Genomic DNA, 7,481 nt, shown 5'->3' with positions numbered 1-7,481 from the left:
ACGCAATCCCTCCACCCACATTTTAGTATAAATTTTGATGTTTATTTTTAATATAAAAAAATTATGAACGCCTATGTGGCAGCCTTTCTGGCAGTGTGAAAGGGACATGTGGTAGTTTTCTAGCGTTCCCCCTTGGAACGACAAAGGGTGGATCTTCGAAAGACCCTCATTAACACCTAGTATGACATCGATGGTGTTTAACTATAGAACATGCATGTGTCAATCAAAATTGGTTATGTCAGATATCATCGAATGTCTATCTCATTGACCTCTCTTTTTCTTCCCATGAATCCATCATCTTACGGATTTATTTAGGTTGATCCCCTTAACGTATACAACGAAGTCTAAATTACAGCACTAGTGGTTTGGGTATTTGTCGGATTTCCTTTACATATAATAATTATTCACAGCACATGGGTGAAGTCCTTATCCAACTTAGCATCACCTGAAACACTATAAAAGTAAAGCATAATTTTCTTTCATTTTTCATATTAATTCTTTTTCTTTAAGAGTTCTTAAAATACATTTACACTAGTAAGGGCTTTCTATCAAGCCAAAGAAAGTCCAAACGACCCCTAACAGTAAGATTTTCAATGGATCGAATCAAACCTAAAATCTGATATGTTTCATTCCAATACCTTCGGGTTTGAATCTACTATTTAGATTCTAGTAGGGATCTTGTAGACGTGTGATTTTTTATTTCTGAAAATCACCTCTACGAGGGTTTGGAGTTGCCACCATTCTTTTTTGTAAGAGAGTGTGAATGCTCACCCAGAGCGCATTTTTTTAAAAATAGTGTCATTTTGGCATTTAGTGATTCGCGTACGGATAAGATATCGATCCACCTAAGATCTAGATAAGCGGTTCGATTAGAGAGAAGGGAAGGTGTTAAATTCCCCTCTCTCTCCATCAAATTATAGTAACCTTAATAATATGGTCATTTTTTATAATAAAATAAATAAATAAAAAGGGTTGAATTATCGACGACTTGTATCCTTAAAGGTAAGGGATTTGTTATCAGCTCAAATTATAAGGATCATCTCGTTGAAATAGATGAATCATCATCAAAATCTTGCCTTAGGAACATAACTTTTGAAAATTGTTGGCTAATAACTTATGAGCCCATTCTCATAGGTTGAGAATGACCTAATTATCGATTATCTTAAAACAAGTTGAGTGAGGTGTGTGCAATGGGTATTTAAAGGTTTAAAATGACTTTCTTTTGAAAATGCTTACAACCCCTACACTTTCGACCGAATTAAAATCCAATCTACTGGAGATAGGGGAGGGTGAATATTATGTTTTAGAAACTTTCTAAAAGAAAAATTAAAGAAGTAAGAGGGGATGTAGAATAAGGAAATGGAGAGGGGGGGAGTTATGTTTTCTCTAACTCACCTTGAGGTCTTGACTTCTTTTTTTCTTTCCTTCTTCTTCTTCTCTTCTTTGTCTTTTTGATTTTTGTCTTAATGAGAGCTTAGATTTTAGGATTGATTTGAATTTAGGGTTTAGGTTGCATGGGATTAGAGTTAGATTAGGTTTGAGCCTTGGCTAAGATTGAGTTTATTTTAGGGTGAGGTAGACAATGATTTTTAGGGAGTTGAGAGTTGGTGGGCCTTAAATAGGTTTAAGGTGATTCCGATTTTGATAATGGAGCAGTAAGAGACGGAGAAGGTGAGGAGCATGCAAAATCTCATTATAGGTCCATTAGATCTTTAGGGGTCTTAGGAACCTTTGATTTGATCAAAATACCGAATTTCAATGATTTGAACTTTTAAGCCCGTTGGTGGATTTTATTAGAAAAGTCGATTTTTTGGATCCTTGAAGGCCCATTAAAATTAGGGTGTCTACATAATTAAAAAAGATTTAACCTAAATTACTAAAAAGATAATTTTTCCACACTTTCATATAGATATGAGCAAAAATAATTAAAATATTTAAAACAAAAATTAAAAGCGCTAAGGCATTGGGGATCCATTCAAGAGTCACAATTTTATTTCATTCAACTTTTTTTCTCAGTTAATTTCGAATAAAGATTCTTCATAACCAAATAATATAATAATTAAATTAAAAAATTATTTTCTAAAATATTTTGAAAAATCTAAGGTTATCATGTGTAGCACATTCACATACCACATGAATTCTTTAATCAATCAATGTCACAATCATCTATAATGAATTAAGAAAATCTATAAGTATTCAATATGATGATCATAAAGAAAAACTCAAAAAAAAAAAAAAATTATAGATACTATATTAAACAAAATAAGCAACTCACCTTAAATCAATCCAAAAAATTAATCCACTATTGTTGATTGAAATAAAATTATAATCTTTGAATTTCACCCTTAGTCATTACCAGGATTTTAGCTAACAAACTCTATAGACAAATGCATTAAAATTATTGAATAAAAAACCTAAAAAAATAAATTTAAAGAAATTTAAAGAGAGAGATTGGAAAGGAAGAAAAAACAATGAGAGTTCTAGAGAAAATAAATAATGGTAGGAGAATAGACAACATGAAAATAAATAAAAATAGAAGGCGGGAGATCTGATAGGAAAGAACATTTAACATGTGAAGAAAAAGAAAAAATAGAAATAAAAAAAAGATATGGGAGAGATGTATGAGATCTTTTAAAATAAAATAAAATAGAAGGAAAGACTTTGTTTGGTAAGTGAGAGTATGTGTAGAGATTTTCACTTTTTGAAAAAAAAATTCTTTAGCCATTCTTTAACTTGTCTCATAATTATTCATCCACCCTTGTGCATCTTTTTTCTTCCCCAAAAATTCATCTTTAGCATTTTTTTTTTTTCCAATTTTAAACCTCCAACACCTTCAAAAATGAAAATTCAGTTAATTAGGCCATATTAATCAAATTAACATTAATTAATCATCATGAATTTGTGGTAAATATTATCAATATGCACAATTATCAAATTCGGATATGAATCCTATTGGATTGGATCTGGATTGATCTATAATAAGAACCTGATCTGATAAAATGTTAGAAATTATGTAATTTCTATTATATTTATTTAAATATATGAAGTTTATTTAGATTTTGTACATCAAATCGAGTTTGGTCCGATCCAAACCTGATCAAATTGTTATTGGTTCAAATTTGGATCTTAATATTGAGATCCAATTAAAACCTGATCCATTAAAAGTCCGATCTAATACTTAATCTGATTGATACCAAATCGACCTTGATTCAATCCAAACCCAATCCATTAATGCCAGATGTACCTAAAGATTTTCAACCTTACTAGGGAATTTGGCAACAATAACTTCAATAACCATAATCAAAATCTGCCTCCAAAAGATTTGGAACCTCAATTGATTTTCAAAATTCGTTGATATAATTAGATATCAATTTTAAGACAATCGCCTATGTATGAGTTATTATATATTGATTTCTAACATAGTTTACATGGAATAAAAAAGTATATATTACTCATTTTTTTTCTTCTAAAACTTCTGTAAAAAATCTCGAGTCTTTTCTAACTTATATTATAGTGCATCTCTTTTATATTATATCAATGTCATATCAATAGCAAGTAACATGCTTCAAGGCACTTTTATATAAATCATCAGTCCATCGTTAATCGCACCAATTCACCCCTGCCCCACCTCCAAGTTTCTCAAAAGACACTCCAATCTATAAGAGGTTATCGAGGAAATTGAACTCACTCGACAACCTAGTACCAATTGGCCCTATTATTATTATTATTAGTAATAGTAGTAGTAGTAGTAGAAGTTTAAGTGGAGTGCGTTCTTAGAACATGGTGGAGCAGGGTGGGATAATCTCGAAAACTATTTATATGAAGGTTGTGTACAAATTAATGACACTTACATGGAGATGAAATGATGATTAATTCAAATCATTTTCATTTCATCTCCATGATTTCTAAACTATTATATATGAAAAGTGTATAATAAAGTCAATCTTGAGGTCATTTCGATATTATTAATTATATAATTGAGATTTAAATAAACTTTAAATGGTGATGATGGGGATGTTGAGACACCTCAGATATCGGTATGGTTGTTGAACGAGATCGAGATGACTCATGAGTCACCTCGATCAAACAGGGTGTGACAATCTCGAAAGCTCTTCATGTTGACATTGTGTATACAAATAAATGACACTTAAATGCACATGAAATGGTGATTAATTCAATTCATTTGCATTTCATCTCGATGATTTTTAAATTAATTTCATTTCATTCTTTTCTGACATGGAAGTGCACTTTCAATCATAGATGTTTTCACTCGTATCTCGATGAATAACTTTCTACAGACTTCACGCCTGAAAAGTGTGCAAGGAGGTCAATGTTGTGACCACTTCAGCATTATTCCATTTGTATAATTGGGGTTTAAACTTTAGACGGTGAAAGAAGCTTTTAATAAAAAATAATAATAATAATAAAAGATTTTGTGGGCCATCACGTGTTACACATTGGGGTAATGTCAAAATAACGTCAGCCTCGTGGCACGTATGCGAATAACAATCACCATTATTTCGGATTCTCCATTTTTGAACCATTTTTGGAATTGGTTTTAGTGTGTCCCAACAAATATGGAGGATGATGCTGACCATACAATGAAAAGTTGACACGTATAGCAGATAACGACAAAACATCTTACTGAAATACCAGTGGACCACCTCTTTGATCTTGGTGTCCAATATATTTTTGGACACAAATACGTCCAACAATTAGTATACTTGTCCATTTGTGTTTTAATACTCGTATTCTGTCCACGTGTCAATATTTTATTAGTTACGGGCCGACTCAAGCATAAGCCCACTTGGACGCCTAAGACCCCAATTGGATTGGTCCCCAAATTTTTTTTAATACTCATCATGTTAATTTTTTTTTTTTTTATTAAAAAATAATATTATTAAATTTTTTTATTACAGACCTCCTTACAGGTTGGAATTGAGAAGCATTTTCTATATATATATAGAAATAAAAAATAAAAAATAATCTTATTAGACTCCCTTATATATTTACACGTCTGTATTGGAAGGGTTACTTAAAAATATTATTACTAAAAGATCTCTCAAGATTTCTTGGGTAAAATTCTCATAAATATTAATTTTCAAATAAAATAAATTATCTTTTACATGTTTCATTTTAAGTTAGTAAGGATTCCACCCTTACTGAGGGTCCTTGGGCTGATTTTTTGGTATACTAAAATGTTATTCCATACTTCAAGATGGTGAAGGATAAAATTCTATGAACTTTGAAAAATTAAATTAAATTTTACTGGTGAATTTTAGTTTTAAATTTGTGAGTTATGACAACATTCGATAGTCCTCTATTTTTAAAATCTTTAATTAAGTACAAAAGAAAATGTTTTTTGAATTTATTATTAGTATTTGAGTTTTTCCATGAAATTTAGATGTTAGATTTCTGATGTGGTAATCTATTAGAGCAAAATGACCCTTAGTAATACTTAAAATCTTACTATGTTAGTAAGAAAAATATTTCAAAAAAAAAAAAAAATTCTCAAATCTAACTTAAGATATGATTCCCAAAATATGATTAGTTTCCTAAAGACTTAAAACAATATATCTGGAAATTTATTATAAAAAAATCCACTCACAATTCCATTTAGACTTTTAAAAAAAATCCTTTAAACCTTGAAAAAGGTATATTAGTAAATTTTGAATATTAAAATATTTGTTTGTCAATAATATAAAAATAATTTTACATATATATACATAGGGAGCGGTTCGGCAGCCCTAAAGTTTGCCAAGTTTGGTGCAAAACATTTTTTGTAAATCACTTTTGACGGGGTTAGAAGTTTTGGAATAGGCTGATTTTTTGTGAGAACGATCTCTACGTTGAAGAGATCATCCTCACAAAAAATCAGCTTATTCCAAAACTTCTAATCCCATCAAAAGTGATTTACAAAAAATGTTTAGCATAAAACTTGGCAAACTTTAGGGTTGCCGAACCACTCCCATATATATATATAGAGAGAGTAGCATTCTTTTAACAAAATCCTAGATAATATTTTATACAAAATTTTATCCTATATGACTAAAATGTTTCGGAATGAACTGATTTTTCGTAAAGATAATCTCTATAGTTATTAGATCATCCTCACAAAAAATCAGTCAATTCTGAAGCTTCTAACTCCATGAAAAGTGGTTACAAATTAATGATAAAAATTGACGATTAACGATTCTTCTTCTTATAAATTAGGGTTAAAAATTTTAGAATTAATTGATTTTTTATAAAGGTGATTTTCTCACCAAAAAGATAATTCTCACAAAAACTCGATCAATTCTAAAAATTTTAATCCATATAAGATAAAGTGTTTTGTCTTGTATATTGTCTAAGATTTTGTCAAAAGAATACTATCCATATATATATATATATATATACATACACGAGGACGGACGGCATCTTTTCTGATTTTTGGAAACAAACAAAAATACTTGGACGGTTGTAAATTGGGAGCTTTGTCGGTACTGGATATTAGGCAAATAAATATCTTCTAAACTCGGTGAGTTGAGTCAAAACTCGAACTAGTTGACTCGATAAGCATAGTACTTCGACTATAAAATGAAAGAGCAACACGTGTTCGGTCACAAATCGAATGGTCAGAAATGTCAAATCTACTTGAAAAGGCCACGTGAAATGACTTTGGTATACAATAAATTCTTCCGACCAAATTATTAAAGGGGTTGGGACCCATAGCGTCAAGAAAATTGACTCTTTAATTAATTTTAAATTCAACAGCCAAAGTTGTAACCTTAAAAGCATACCTTAAAAGCATTTTCGATACAAAATCTAATTTTCAATTTATTAACAAGACACATCCTTAAGATACATAATTAATTGGATTTTGCATTAAGAAGCATTTTTCTAACTTAAGTTAGTAAAGATTTTAGTGTTACTAAAAGTCGTTTTGCTTAGATGGATTACCCCCTTAGCAATCCAACACCACAAACCTCTAACAAATAAATAAAAAATCAAAAAATAATTTTCTTTGAATTTGATCCAAGATTTTGAAAATGGATGGCTACCTAATTTCCACATAACTCCCAAATTTAAACTTAAAATTAAAATTAAATGATACAAAAATAAATTTTTTGAGATTTTTTTTTTTTTTTTCAAGAATTTTATCTTCTACAACCTTGAAGCATTGGATCCTATTTTTAGATGCCACAAGTTAAGTTTAAGGCTAGTGAGGGTGAAATCCTTACTAACTTAGAAAGACTAGTCAAACTCTTTCATATTTAATTGTCTGAAATCTCAGTTAATTGAAAAATAATTTAATATTGACGAACGTGACCTTTAGATGTCTTGATTTTATTATCATTGTCAATCATTTGAATTTTCATATTAAAATAATGAGAGATTTATTGGGCAAACCTATCAATTGTAATTTTATTACCAAAACTCCCTTACTCTATCAAGTTTGTTACTTGAACAAACCTGACTTTATAGTATTAACGATGAAAATT

The sequence above is a fragment of the Akebia trifoliata genome, chromosome 8, assembly GCF_017979445.1.
Source record: "Akebia trifoliata isolate Shusen 1 chromosome 8, ASM1797944v1, whole genome shotgun sequence".
Taxonomy (NCBI): Eukaryota; Viridiplantae; Streptophyta; class Magnoliopsida; order Ranunculales; family Lardizabalaceae; genus Akebia; species Akebia trifoliata.
The sequence above is the reverse complement of the archived record's forward strand: the minus strand, read 5'-3'. Positions refer to the sequence as shown.